This window comes from Mchenga conophoros, linkage group LG1 (assembly GCF_057382185.1).
Source record: "Mchenga conophoros isolate Kocher_MC1m ecotype Shallow Benthic linkage group LG1, M_conophoros_male_GT1.1, whole genome shotgun sequence".
In the NCBI taxonomy this organism is placed as follows: Eukaryota; Metazoa; Chordata; class Actinopteri; order Cichliformes; family Cichlidae; genus Mchenga; species Mchenga conophoros.
In genome coordinates this window covers 30,498,579-30,511,489 of record NC_140526.1, presented here as the reverse complement: position 1 = coordinate 30,511,489, position 12,911 = coordinate 30,498,579, and the positions used below count along the sequence as shown (strand labels likewise).

General features: G+C 40.2%; 1 protein-coding gene across 2 annotated transcripts in view; it reads left to right on the top strand.

Moving 5' to 3' along the window:
• The window catches only part of coro2ba (coronin, actin binding protein, 2Ba), a 48,321-nt gene that overhangs the window by 16,110 nt on the left and 19,300 nt on the right, over positions 1–12,911 (top strand). The window contains exon 1 of one of the 2 annotated variants that reach the window (XM_085274570.1): positions 5,791–12,778. The exons of the other annotated variant lie outside the window; for it this stretch is intronic. The gene's annotated coding sequence lies outside the window, so the exon portion shown is untranslated. Of the gene's footprint in view, positions 1–5,790; positions 12,779–12,911 lie in introns of those variants that run through there. 2 annotated transcript variants of the gene reach the window in all.

Below are 12,911 nucleotides of genomic sequence, written 5' to 3'. Positions count from 1 at the left end.
TGGTGCAAAACAGGTGCACAAAATGACAAAGAAAAATAACTCAGGCCTAACTACTACAGGCAATGCCTGGCAATGATTTTTGACCTAAATGTACTTTCTATCTACTGCAGAAGTTTTTCAGGCACATTTTTTTTAGTCTAATTTTAGTATTACAAGCATAAACTAATGTGCATTTCTATGCAAGAACACTGAAGTTTATTATTTTGAACTTCCGTGGAAGATGGACTCACTTTCTAATTCATGGTGAGTTCTTGAATGAGGTTGGTGTCAGACATATACAACCTCATAATTGTGTAAATAGATTAAGATATGTGGAAATAAAGGGGGATAAACTTGGCTAAAGTATGACTTGGGAAGCAACCAAATTTAGCATGTTGCTAATAGAGACTTCCTTATGGAATAACATCCAAAATTAAATATTATTCTCCATAGAGCATGGTGAAATTAGGTCTGTGCTTTACATATGGCCTTTAAACTGGGACACATACTGTAGCGTAGAAACCTAATTAACAGACTGGCAATAGAAGGATCGATGAAACAGACTGGAAATATGTGCATGAGTGACTGAGCTTTTAATGGATAGCTAACACAGTCCGTGGTCTTACATAAACCTCATAATAAAATTCGTCAGCACGGGAAAACCTGTATTGGACATATGGAGGTTTGCTTATGCAGAATGACAGCAGCATGAGTGCTATAACCCTGTGGTTGGTTTTCTGTTGGTGATCTCTTCAGCACAGTGGAGGCTCAGAATTAGGTCAAATTCACAACACATTAACCTTCACCCTCATATGGGGATACTGTCGTTTCAATGTAGCTTATGAAGCTCACACATAGATCCAAAGGCGATTACTGATGGCTGTTTCTGCATGAGCGTGCTCTTTTTTTTGTAAGAAAAGGTCACTTGGCTCATTTTCCTTTATTTCTGTCTTTCTTTCTTCTTTTTCTCCTTTTCTTAAAACCTAAAACTGAAGAAGACATTATTTTGGAGGCAATGGAGAAATGATCCCGGATATGCAGAAGTACATACAGGTTGAGATTCTGTATGTGAGAGTCAGAAAACTGAGGAGATGGAGCAGTACGCAATAATCTACGTTGGCTTGATTTGTATCCTTGTCTATTTGGACTGGGGATATGACTTTGAGTCAGCTATATTTCAACATGCTCACTTTAGTAGAAAAACTCATTAGACGTCCTTCCTCATGACTGCTGCCCTGGATAAGTCGTAACATCTGGAACTTCCCTTCCCCCACATTGGTGCCAGAATTGCTGAAATCTGTCTGTCTCTTTGCAGCTTGCAACTTCTTTGTATGCTGCTTAACAGACTGTTGAATGCCTAATTTGAATTTATTTTAAAGTCCCATAAAAGAAAATCCTCTATATTGATATGCTCTCGTTTATTACTGTTCTCTTCTGAAGTGACTCGGTTCAATTTCTCCAGCACTGGCAAACCACAGCTCACCTTTTCCTGGCGATAGTTTAAAAGGAAAGACAGTAATTTTTTTGGTCCTGAGCTAAATTTCTTTTTATATTTATATCCTTTCCTAGTTTCCTAGTAGCTGTCATTAATTTGTGGATCTGCCCTCCCTGTGTATTAACTATTTTATTCAATTTGATGTAACCAGTGCTTAATATGCAAATTTAGCCATCCACTGAAGGTGCTGTTCAAGCACAGCCGGAAACAGAGGAAGTCATGAAACACATCAAAAAGTGACTGAAACACATTACACAGCATCCCTGTAAACAAAAACAAAACAAACAGTTATTCAAATTTAATGATCACAGAATTCTGATATGAACTTAAGATCAGCAGGTGGAGAAAAAAAAAACAATGTCTTGCATGAACTGCTTCATTAGAGGTAAATGGAATTGGGGCCAAAAGTTGACTTTGCATTCATATAGGAAAAGAAACCAAACTACACCAACCAGACATGAAGACCACCTGCCTTAACTGTTGGCCTGCTGGTCCCCCTTTTGCTGCAAAAACAGTCCTGACCTGCTGAGGTATGGACTGCACTAGACCCCTGAAGGTGTGCTATGGTATCTAGTCCCAAGATATTATCAACTGATCCTTTAATTCCTATGGCACCCATGGACTGGATGGGTTTTTTTTCAGCACATCCCACAGATGCTTGATTGGATTGAGATCTGGGGAGGACAGGTTAAGACCGCTAACTCATTGCTGTCCTCCTCAAACCATCCTGAACTCTTTTTGCTTTGTGGCAGGTAGCATTGTCTGGCTGAAAAAGGTACAGTCTTTTCCTAGGGAATACCATTTCTATGAAAGGTTGTACACAGTCTACAGCAATGCTTAGATAGGTGGTACGTGTCAAAGTAACATCAGGCAGGACCCAAGGTTTCCTAGCAGAACTTTGCCCTTAGCAGAACATCACACATTTGAGCCAGCACTGTGTGATCTGAAAAACTGACGTCTATCTTTGTCAACATCAGGCTTCTAATATATCGAGAATAGGGAAACAAGTGATTTACAGTTAACTTCAATTTCAAACAAAAGCATGGAGGCGCTTTTCTTTCCAAGCTCCTTAGACTACGATGACCTGGATGACTGAGAACCTTCACAGACCAAAGCATGGATGGATAACATTAAATATTACAGACGTTATTGATAGTGATGACGGAGGTACGTGGTGCACTCTGGGAGGGTCTGCATCCTGTCTCAACAGGATGCAGAACAAATTAAACCCTGGAAGTAGGCATAAACTGATTAAGAAGAATCAACATGATGAACTACTATGCGAGAGGCTCCTGTACAAGGACAATGTTATCTCATTGCTCTGGATAACTATATCACACAAATAGCAGCATTAGCTTCTGGTATCTGTACTGTCACTAATACAGAGTTAGTGTCGCCATCACTCTGATCTAAAGCAAGATATCTCAACAACTGCCATACAGAGTGGAAAGGAAATGTTGAGGCAATTCAAGGTGACCTCATGATTCCTCAGATATTTAGCAATTACCTGTCTTCTTGTGTAGCCATCATTAGATGGGAATATTCACTTTTACAGAAGATAAACAAATCAAAAGCAATTATCATTTTTTATGAATTGTGATTCAATGTAGGACATAACCGCACACGTCAGCACAGGGAGATAAACACATTTTTTGCCTAAAGGCCGACCATGTAATTAACATGTGATTGCCTAAGTGTTAAATATACATTGCAGCTTTGTGGGTGCTCCTTTATTTAATAACCTAAATGTGACCTTTCAATTTGCAGTGTGATTGGCTTATCTGTTAATGGACAAAGTACTGACTGACATTCAAACATTAAGATGACTTATTTGTTATTGGGTCTGATGGATATTAGAGCTTTCTCACTCTCTCCCTTCTTGCATTCATTATCTTTAGCATTATCTTCAGTATTCCTACAGCGTGAACTAGTCTCGCCAAGGTTCAGACAGTCACTGTCTGCAATGTAGAAGTCCTTGGCTCGGCAGATGGTCTGGCACTTCTCTGTCTAGGTTTGCTTTTTCACGCTGTCCATCTCTCCAATCCTGTGAAGAGAGACGGAGTGAGAGAACGAGCTAGTGAAAGGACATAGGAGAGAAAAGAGAGAGCGAGACAGACAGGGAAAGATCGAAGAGGCAGTAATACCAAAAGGGTGTTGAGTCCGTCTGGTGCTGGGTGCTGACACAGTCGGGCAGGAGTGCCGAGCATACTAAAGCTCTGCACTTCTGAACCTCAAAGCTGAGCGCTTCATCCAATTTGGAGTGAGTAGCTTTTCTCAGACATGTGAAAAAAAAAAATAAATACACTGTAGGCCTTGTGTGAGAAGGAAAAATCAGACGAAGCAGTTGATGGATTGATGTTTTTATGGAAACTGGTGGCTGGCCATCTGTTTCAGTCTGCCCATGTTGTAGCATCTGGTTATTTTTGCCTTCTGTTTTTTATATTTGCTTAAGAAATGTTGCAATGCACAATAATAGGCCAGGTTAGGCCTTTCTTCACAGGAGACTTTTTGGCTTGACATTCTAATAAAGCACATGTTTTACTCATAATATTCACGCCCTTTTTTTGTCTCTGTAATTTGTAATTCTAAAACTGAAGAAGCTTCTATTAATTCACATCATTAACGCTGGTTTCTCATGCCAACATGTCGAAATGTCTCCTATGGCAAATCCTGGTTATAGAGTTGTTTTCTGCCAAGTTTTGACTACGACTTATTTAAACTGATAGGAAACCAGACAAGCTCTTCTTTGTGTTTCTTCAGTGGGTAATCCAGAAATGTGTATGGTGTGCAACTAATTTTCTTCAATCCCCCAGTGTGAAAATGCTTTGTTTTGCACTCCACAACTAGCAAAGAAACAGAACACCAACAAAACAGCTCATCCACCTACAGTCTCTTAACTCTTTAGCATCAGACAGAACTGCTGTTTGTATCTGACTCAGAGGAGGGTGGCTCTGTGATTAGCACCTCTGCCTCACAGCGAGGGGTTCACTGTGGAATTTAAATGATCTCCACTAAACACAACTTTTCTGCAGGAGCTCCAGCTTCTCCCACCACCCCAAAAAACCTAGGTTACATCTCCAAAAGACCTAGGTGGCTGCCTGCACAGTGGCTGCCCACTGCTCCTAATGAATATGATTGATTTAACGCAGAGAAAAACATTTCACTGTAGCAAATCTAGGCATGAATAGCAACTTTCATCTTCCCTTGATTGTGGTGTCAGGTTCTTGGCACTCTCCAAGCGCTGTTATAAATGCCTGGTGATCCAAACCTTCTGCAAGTCAATATTCCCCATCAGCATTCACCAAAAGCAATACCTTAACAGATCTGAAATCATAACTCACTCACTGATTAATCACTCCACAGAGCTGTTCCTGTGCTCTTGCTTCAGCGATGGGTTTCAATAATCTGATGAAAGTGTTCCTTCATCTTCTGTCTCAGACTCTGTGCCATTTTTATTTTTTCCTCCCCGTTTTGTATCGCTGCCAGACGGCTTTCATTTCAGAGCTGATGCGATTCGTGCAGCGTGACATAAAATAACTTTTGCCCATACTGCTTCTGTCAAAGTTCTTTAAACACACAGGATGAATTGGTTTATCTGTTAGCTTTACACAAACAGATGTTCACCGTGTAAGATGAGATAACTCTTTATTGTCATTGCACAGTCATACATAGTACAATAGTACAATGAAATTGGAAAACTGTCCCAAGTCAGCACTACGTACAACAACACGACACGGTAACTTAACTTATTGATAAAATGAAGAATAAGTGTACGTGTATTGCACACTGTTATTATAGCACATTCAGTATTATTGCACCTTCTTATAAATATAAATATTATTATTGTTATTGGTGCCCTGTTGAGGCAGCGCGTGCTGTACAGGTTCTTCTGGGAGAGAAGAGGATGTCCAATGATTTTTTTTGGGCCATATTAATGATAAAGGATGGAAACTGTGTATGTATTCAAACAGACTGTATATAGGCTGGGAGTAGTCGCTGTAATGTCAGCCATTGGTTTGTTAAGTCCTGTTATGAAGCACTGACCTGAGACTTTTTCCATCCATCCATCAATTTTCTTTATATGGTGGTTATATGGTTTATATGGTATATTTCTTTTAACAAATCAGTAACCAAAGGAGTCGCCCCCTGCTGGCCATTAGAAAGAATACAGGATTAAAGCACTTTTGCACTGGCCTAAAATGTTTTATGGATTTATTAGGTTAGTATTACTAGACATTTGTCCTTTTGCTGGATTGCTGTCAGGATGTTGTTCATTAAATAATGAAGCTTAAGTGCTTTTTGGGTGATAATATTTTAATCATTTGATGGTACAATAGAATCACGCTCGCTGTGTATGCGCGTGTGCTGCAGAGCAGGCAGGTGGTCTGACAGAGGGGAGTTAATCTCTGTCTGGTAAGAGCCTCCTCTGCTCCTCCTCTCTGTCTGCTTTTTCTTTTTTTCTTTAAATATTTCATCAGTCTCTGTCGCCCAGCCTGCCCTTTTCTTTCTCTTTATTCTCTCCTTTTCTGGTCTTCCCTTTCACCTCAAATACCTTATTCTCTCTCTTTTAGTTAGCTTTTATCTCTATTTGTCTTTCCCCTCTGGACCTCCAGTGTCATCTTCTGGTTCTCTCTCTAGACTTTTCCTTCACCTTAAATCTGCAGCCCCCTTCTGTTATTCAGGGTGTGAGGCCCAGATCGCATCATTATGCTCCAAAAAGCATGTGGCAGAAACTCCTGGGGGAAAAAGAAAGGCAAGCACAGAGGGAGATTATTAATTTAGACCTTTCTTCTTGGTTTTGGATGACTGACCTTATAAGTGGTGCAGGGTAAAATGTGTCTCTGGTTTGTGTTTGTATGGAAAATATGGCATGCGTTAGTAAGAAGGATAAGCAAAAAGGCTCAGAACTTGTATCTGAAACTATATCAGAATATCTAGGAAATAATATAGAGTGTATCCATAGTAATTACATTACTTGGACGATAGCGCTGCTGCTGATAACAACCTCCTTTTACCCTCCGGAGGGATAGATGGATTCCGGGACACCCACTTCTTCGTGTACTTGTGCTCTGATAAGTGCCCTTGAGCTGTGTTTCAGTGTTTCCTGTCCATGGGCAGCGTGCTCTTTGCATTACAGCTGCTTAATGGGCCTGGCTAAGAGCAACCATTATCTGGGCTTCTGCATCTCCTGTCATTATTCTGAGTGATCCCCTATCATCAAGAAAGCACACTCCAAGAGTCACACAGCACTTGTTGTTACTGAGGCATTGACAGAGATTGATTCAGTGAGTTTCATGATCTGGTTACTATATGCCAAGACTAAAGAAACTGCGAGGTGTTCATCCCTGGGTATTGGCCGTGTAGGAGCCATATGAGTTGTTCCTTTTTTGACTAAGTGGGTTGGTTTAAATGGACTCACTGTATTGGTGCACGGGTGTGGGGCGTGTCTCATGGGTGAGGTAGTTGATAAATGTGGTTGCACTCACCTGTTCACAGCACCTGATGTTGATGAGCAGAAAGGTAGGGTGAGCATGAGGCAAAACTTTCTGTTGACCGCAGCTTGAATGATTTTGAGTTGCATGTGGAATAAAAGGAGCAAATGATACAGAAGTGTATTTCATGCGTTTATTGTTGCGCGTCATCTGTGTCCTCATGTTTAGCCTGCCGCGGCCGTTGGTTGAGACGGAACAGGCCGAACTTTTAAACGAATGTGCCTGATTTATTCGGTCCTGTCTGATTAGTTACAACAAATATTTCCACAGATATGTTTTTCTCTCTACTGTGGCTTTTTAAGATGCCGTATGTCCACTTTAAAGGCTTTTGAAAGCTGGGGTCTACTGTAGCTTTATATGGTACACACGTGGAGTTTATGTAACAACACCCCACCTCATGGATACACCAGCTACTATTGGCTGAAATGCTGACATGAAAAATGGGAATATTTTGCCCCTTTGCCCAAACCTCGAGTCTTGCTGATGCTTTAATCTGTATTCTTCACTTTCTGAGAAACTCCAGAAATGATATAATAGAAATTAATGAGCAAGATAAATGGGAGCCAGTGAGTTCCAACAGCTCCTGTGACCCTTCTTTTTAACTGATTGAAATTAATGCAGGCTCAAATAAAAGATTAGCTTTCCAACATTCCTGAACAGGCCATCTGGAAAATCTGACAAAAACTCCAGATGGGCCGATTCACTTTAGGCTGCTGGAGCAGGTGTGTTAAATCTATTCTGTTCTGTTTTATTTTATTCCATTTGCCGCTCGCTCACAGCTGCTGTCCTGTGCTGCCTCTGCCCTTCCTTTACTTCTGTAAGTGTTAGGCTTCAAATTAACTTTGCATTCATGACTTCTGTGAAAACAATCAGAGTGCTTGCAGCGCTTTTTCTGGCTGCATCATATATTATAATTCAGTTTTGAGGTCATTTGGCGTGTCAGTGTGCTTATAGTATCTTGCAAGTCCATAAAGGAATGAGGGGCTAACCTCTCATTTCTTGACAGCACATATTTTCATTTGGGATTTTGATTCAACTGCTTACTTTGGATCTGTATAGATGATAAAGTTAGGTATTTACATGCATGTAAAAGTGATGAAGAAGTCCTGCACTCATCTTCGGTGACTGTCTTATCGTAGCTCTTGTTGCCATCTGCTCAACAGCAATGCTTGCTACCAGGCAAGACAGGCAACTGCTTGTGTGGGGCCCCGAGGGCTGTCAAACTTTAAAGTACAGCACTGGAAATGTGCGAAATTTGAAGTGACGTTAGACAAGAGCTGACTTCCCTAAGGGGCACCCACTATTCATTGTAAGTGGCACGCATGATTTTATTTAAACCTAATAACAACAATGAAAGCCATCCAAACAAAATGAAGAGGCGTTATCCTTATGGGAGGGGAAAAAAGAAAGAAAAGACACGAAAAGGAAAAAAAAGCAAGACAGTGGCAAATAGAGCAGATAATAAGGGTTAAATATGATGCTAACTAATTGCTGCTAGTTTAGCCTTAAATGTGGGGGAGAGACACTTGAATAACATAACAATACACTAGCATCACATTATTTCATTTATTTACTTTGATGTTTAACATTAGTTAACTTAGCAGAGCTAAGCTAGAGTCTAGTGTGTCTGAGCTCTGCTGGCTGATGTGACCGATCCGTGAATCTAGAAGCGAGTAGTTACAATATTAACGCTTCATAACCACTCAGCTCACCTTGGGGCATTGTTACTAAAATACCTGTCATCTCTGCAATTTCTAGTTTTACCTGTCATTTTATAGGACTGTGTTTGACCTTGTTGCTGTCAGATTATTCATCAAATATTTGTGATGAAAGCTGGTTAGAGGGGTGCTTGTGAATTTTTGCATAGGCCTCCAACAGACACCAGAATTCTCGCTGCATTGTGTTTGATCAGATCTCTGAAGATGGCTGTTTGGCACTAGCTGCTGTTCTAAGCTGCTGTTTGTGGGAAAAGGGAAAAATGATGTCCTTTTGCATTTAGGTCATTAGATTTTAGGGCTGTGCGATATGACCAAAATCTCATATCCTGATATAGAACATCTATCATCCCGATAACGATATAAATCACAAAAAAATTAATATTTTCTGTAAATTCTGTGAATCTCGGGTAGGTGAAGTGTTTCCAGCTGGGCGCCGTGTACCTGCAGTCGAGTGTTTTAACCGATACATGAAACTACACATTTTTAGACATAGGTTGTAACGGCCACCGTTTTCTTTGTGAGTATTTATTACAGCGTGCTGCAGGGAAAAGCCTGTTCTTACGGAGCCCCCCAGGGGACATGGGAGAAAAAAAAATTACGGAGGAAAAAAAAAAATTAGGGAGAAAAAAAAAATTAAGACGCAAAAGTATTGCGAGATCTCGCAAAAGTAAGTATGGTGTTACCGTCGCTGTTGGACAACCCATAAAAACAGGCGCTTGTCTGTCCATAGTGTGGTTATATTAAATATAAGAGAAAGAGAGAACTTTAAGAAATTAATTTAGCCACTACAGTGACCATCAAAACGATGAAAAAAATATTGCCGTAAACAGTTTATTTTGCGACACCACAAAACAAACTATAGCGTAAAATGAAACTAGACGTTTTTATATCGTCATCTGATATATATCGTTATATCGAACAGCCCTATTAAATTTACATGGTAGTATATTTATTCTTTATTCTTCAGTTAATAAAAAGATGTAGTCCACCCATCTGAACTGGACTAAATAAATTTGGGACAGTTTATTGTGATTCAGGCGTTTATATGGAGGGCTTTTATCCAGTTTTGGCTTTTAAAACAGCGATAATTAGTATTATTATTGCAATGCTAAGCTTTAAGTAAATGTAGCCATTGTTTTCAGCTTGATTTACTTGATGCCCTTCCTTATATAGAGCCTCTGCAACCAGGCTAATCCCACTTCCTTTGACTCAATGCAATGCCAGCAAAATAATCAGAATTAACTCTATGCTGGAAGAAGTATTCATAAAAACTGTTTACTGATCCCAAAATATTTCTGTTAGATCAGAATGCGGGAGAGGATGTGCGTTTGTACTCAAACGTATTATTTTACTTACGCAACTAGCTTAGCTTCAGTCGTAAACATGTAAGAAAATCTGCACGAGGCAATGTTAGGATCAGCACTGCTGCTGTAAAGAAGATTAACATCAACCAATGATGCGGACTTTCAGCTGATAGCGTGTAAAATGGAAATACTTTGCTTCAATAATCTGCAGCTTCACAGCACACAAAGGCCTTTTTATAACCTCAACTGTCCCATCAGGCATCGCCATAGCACTGTAGAAAATATTTTAGCACTTTCAGCCAAGCTGTGATACTTCCTGTGTGACTCAGAAATACAGAGCCCACTTCACGCTGAGACACATTTTGGCTGAAATAACCAATAGTAAAGCTCTCTTTTTGTGGAGTTTGCTCCTCGCAGAGATGGGAAATCATCATAAATGACTGTACAGTGTCAGTGCCAAGGGAAAGGAAGAAAAGACCAAACATGACACGGTGGCTTGACAGGGCTTCAGTGCGTCTGAGTGACAGGACATGCAATCTCCCCGTGGATTTCCCTTTTGTGTCTCCTGAATGGGAACGCAGATGGTTCTACTTCCTTATTTGGCACCAACGCTGATAAAATCCTGATTGGAATATTTGAACCCTATCATTTGATTTAGTGTTGTATGGATTCCTTTTTAGGGTTTATTAGGAGTCAAAGAGCTGCTCGTTTCACTACTGCTGAGGCCAAAATGAATATTCAAAAGAGTTTTTATGTAGCAGTTAGACAAGTAGTTTCAGATTTTGGCAGCTATTTAACTGAGAAACAAAAATCTGCTATTGCATATGAGGGAAAAAAAACCCTCAGAAAGACAAGAGGGGTCTGGTGCTCACAAAGAGCAGCAGCATTGTCTTGAGGCAACATGTAAAAAGCTCAAACACACTCTTCTCTCTGGAGTGCTCTGCCTTGCAGCTATGAACACTATACTGAATGTATACTGGTACAAATAGACAACAAATGGTCAGGCATGGATGCAGGTGCAGAAACCAGCACAACATGCTCACACGAACACGCACCAAACTAAGAAGCCTCTGGATGTCTCTTTCACACTGAGCCCGAAGGGGCCCGTCCACATTTCAAATACACAGACAATCATCGAGGGAGGCAATTTTCACTACAACACCTGCTTCAGTATCGAACTGACCTTTTAGAGGGTGTATGTAGTGAAAGAGTGGAAGCTTGCACAGTTATCTCTATTTCCATTAAATCCTTAAATATTCTGTAGGTTGCAGACATTTTTTTGAGTTTACCAGTGTTGTTAAAACAAAACCCTTGAAGAAAAAATGTAATTTTAAATGTAATCATCTCTCCTGCTAGAGTCGACTTAAATGGGCCATAATCTTTCTACTTTCAGTTACTAATTAATTTAACAGGTTTTCATTTTGTATATCAACTGTTCTTCTTCTTTGCCTTCGCCGCCGCCTATCCATAATCTTTGTCCAACAACAACATTTTATCTAACTCTACCACCCAGTAATCCATTCATGGCACTTTATAATACGTTTTTTTTTTTTTAAGTTTGTTACAGGAAATTTTAAAAAGAATTATAATATAAGTACATTAAGTAACCCAGCAGAAAAACAAAGTATGTAAAAAAAAAAAAAAAAAAAAAAAAAAAAAAAAAAAATTAAGATTAATCCACGCCATAATACAGCCCGCACCCCAAAAAGTACAGCTGCTCGTTATGTAAGGTGGGAAAGTGCTGTTTGTTTTTCTGCAAAGTTACCAGTTATGTGCTGACATGGCATATTTAGAAAGTAAATCTGGTTTGTTGCAGCCAAAAACCAAACAAAACAATATTACATTCAATCACAATCAGGTTTTTGTAGTCAGATGCCCACTTAACCATGTGACATTAACGTGTTGGCCATTTTGGACATGTGACACGGTAGGTTCAAGGAAATAAGGCAGCAGTCACACAGCCCAAGATATTGGATTTGGGAAAAATAAGTATTTCGTGACTGGATGTTGATTGGCTGCCAGAAGCTGATGAGCAAGCACTTGGTGACAGTGGGAAGGAAAAACTCCCCCCTGCACAAACAGGCTCAGGGAGGGGCGGCGATCTGCTGTGGCAGAAAAAAGGCATGCTGTGGAAGAGAGCTAGAGCTTAAATATCTAGATAAGCTGGATGTAACTGTTTAATTGAAGACTTGTTTAATTGTGGTGTCTTCTTCATTTCTTGTCTGTGAATATTTCAAGTTTTACGCAAAATTCCTGATTGAATTTTACTGTTTCTGTTAGCTACAAAGTCCACAGTTGGGAGAAACGAGATTAAAAGGAAAAAGATATAAGGGCTGAAAAACTGTAAGCGTTGCTGGGAATCCGCCAGAAAGGCCTTCTGATTCCAAACAAGCAGTGGGTGGGAAAGGAAAGAGGATGAATGGGTACTTCTCTGCTAGTCTGCCTGAGCTGGAGTTTCAACTGTAGTGGACACAGAAAGAGATGCAGAGGGCTGACTGAGTGGCAGGATGGAAGAGAAGGGTAAGAGGAAGAGGAGGGGGGTGCTGGCCCCTCAGCTATCAGTGCTCGTAGGAGGAGAAGAGGGTGGGAAGAGTGAATTTTAAAGGGGAGGGCTGAGAAAAACATGAGAGAAGGAGGTAGAGTAGACACAGGCCGCCAGCTTACATTCGAAAGGGAAGGAAGGAAGAGAGAAGGTCCTGCGGCTTGTGTAGATAGGAGGGTGGATGTTTGCAATCTCAGAAAGCAGCAGGAACACTGTGACTGGAGTGTCATTATAAGGACACTTGTAAGGTAAGGCGACATTTTCAGGTGTGGAATTAAAATATGTGATGTTAATGAAATATGAAAGTGGTGAGAGTGAAGTTTATATGATTCAAACTTGGCACAAAAACCTTCATATTGTGAAAATCTGCAAGTCTGCAAA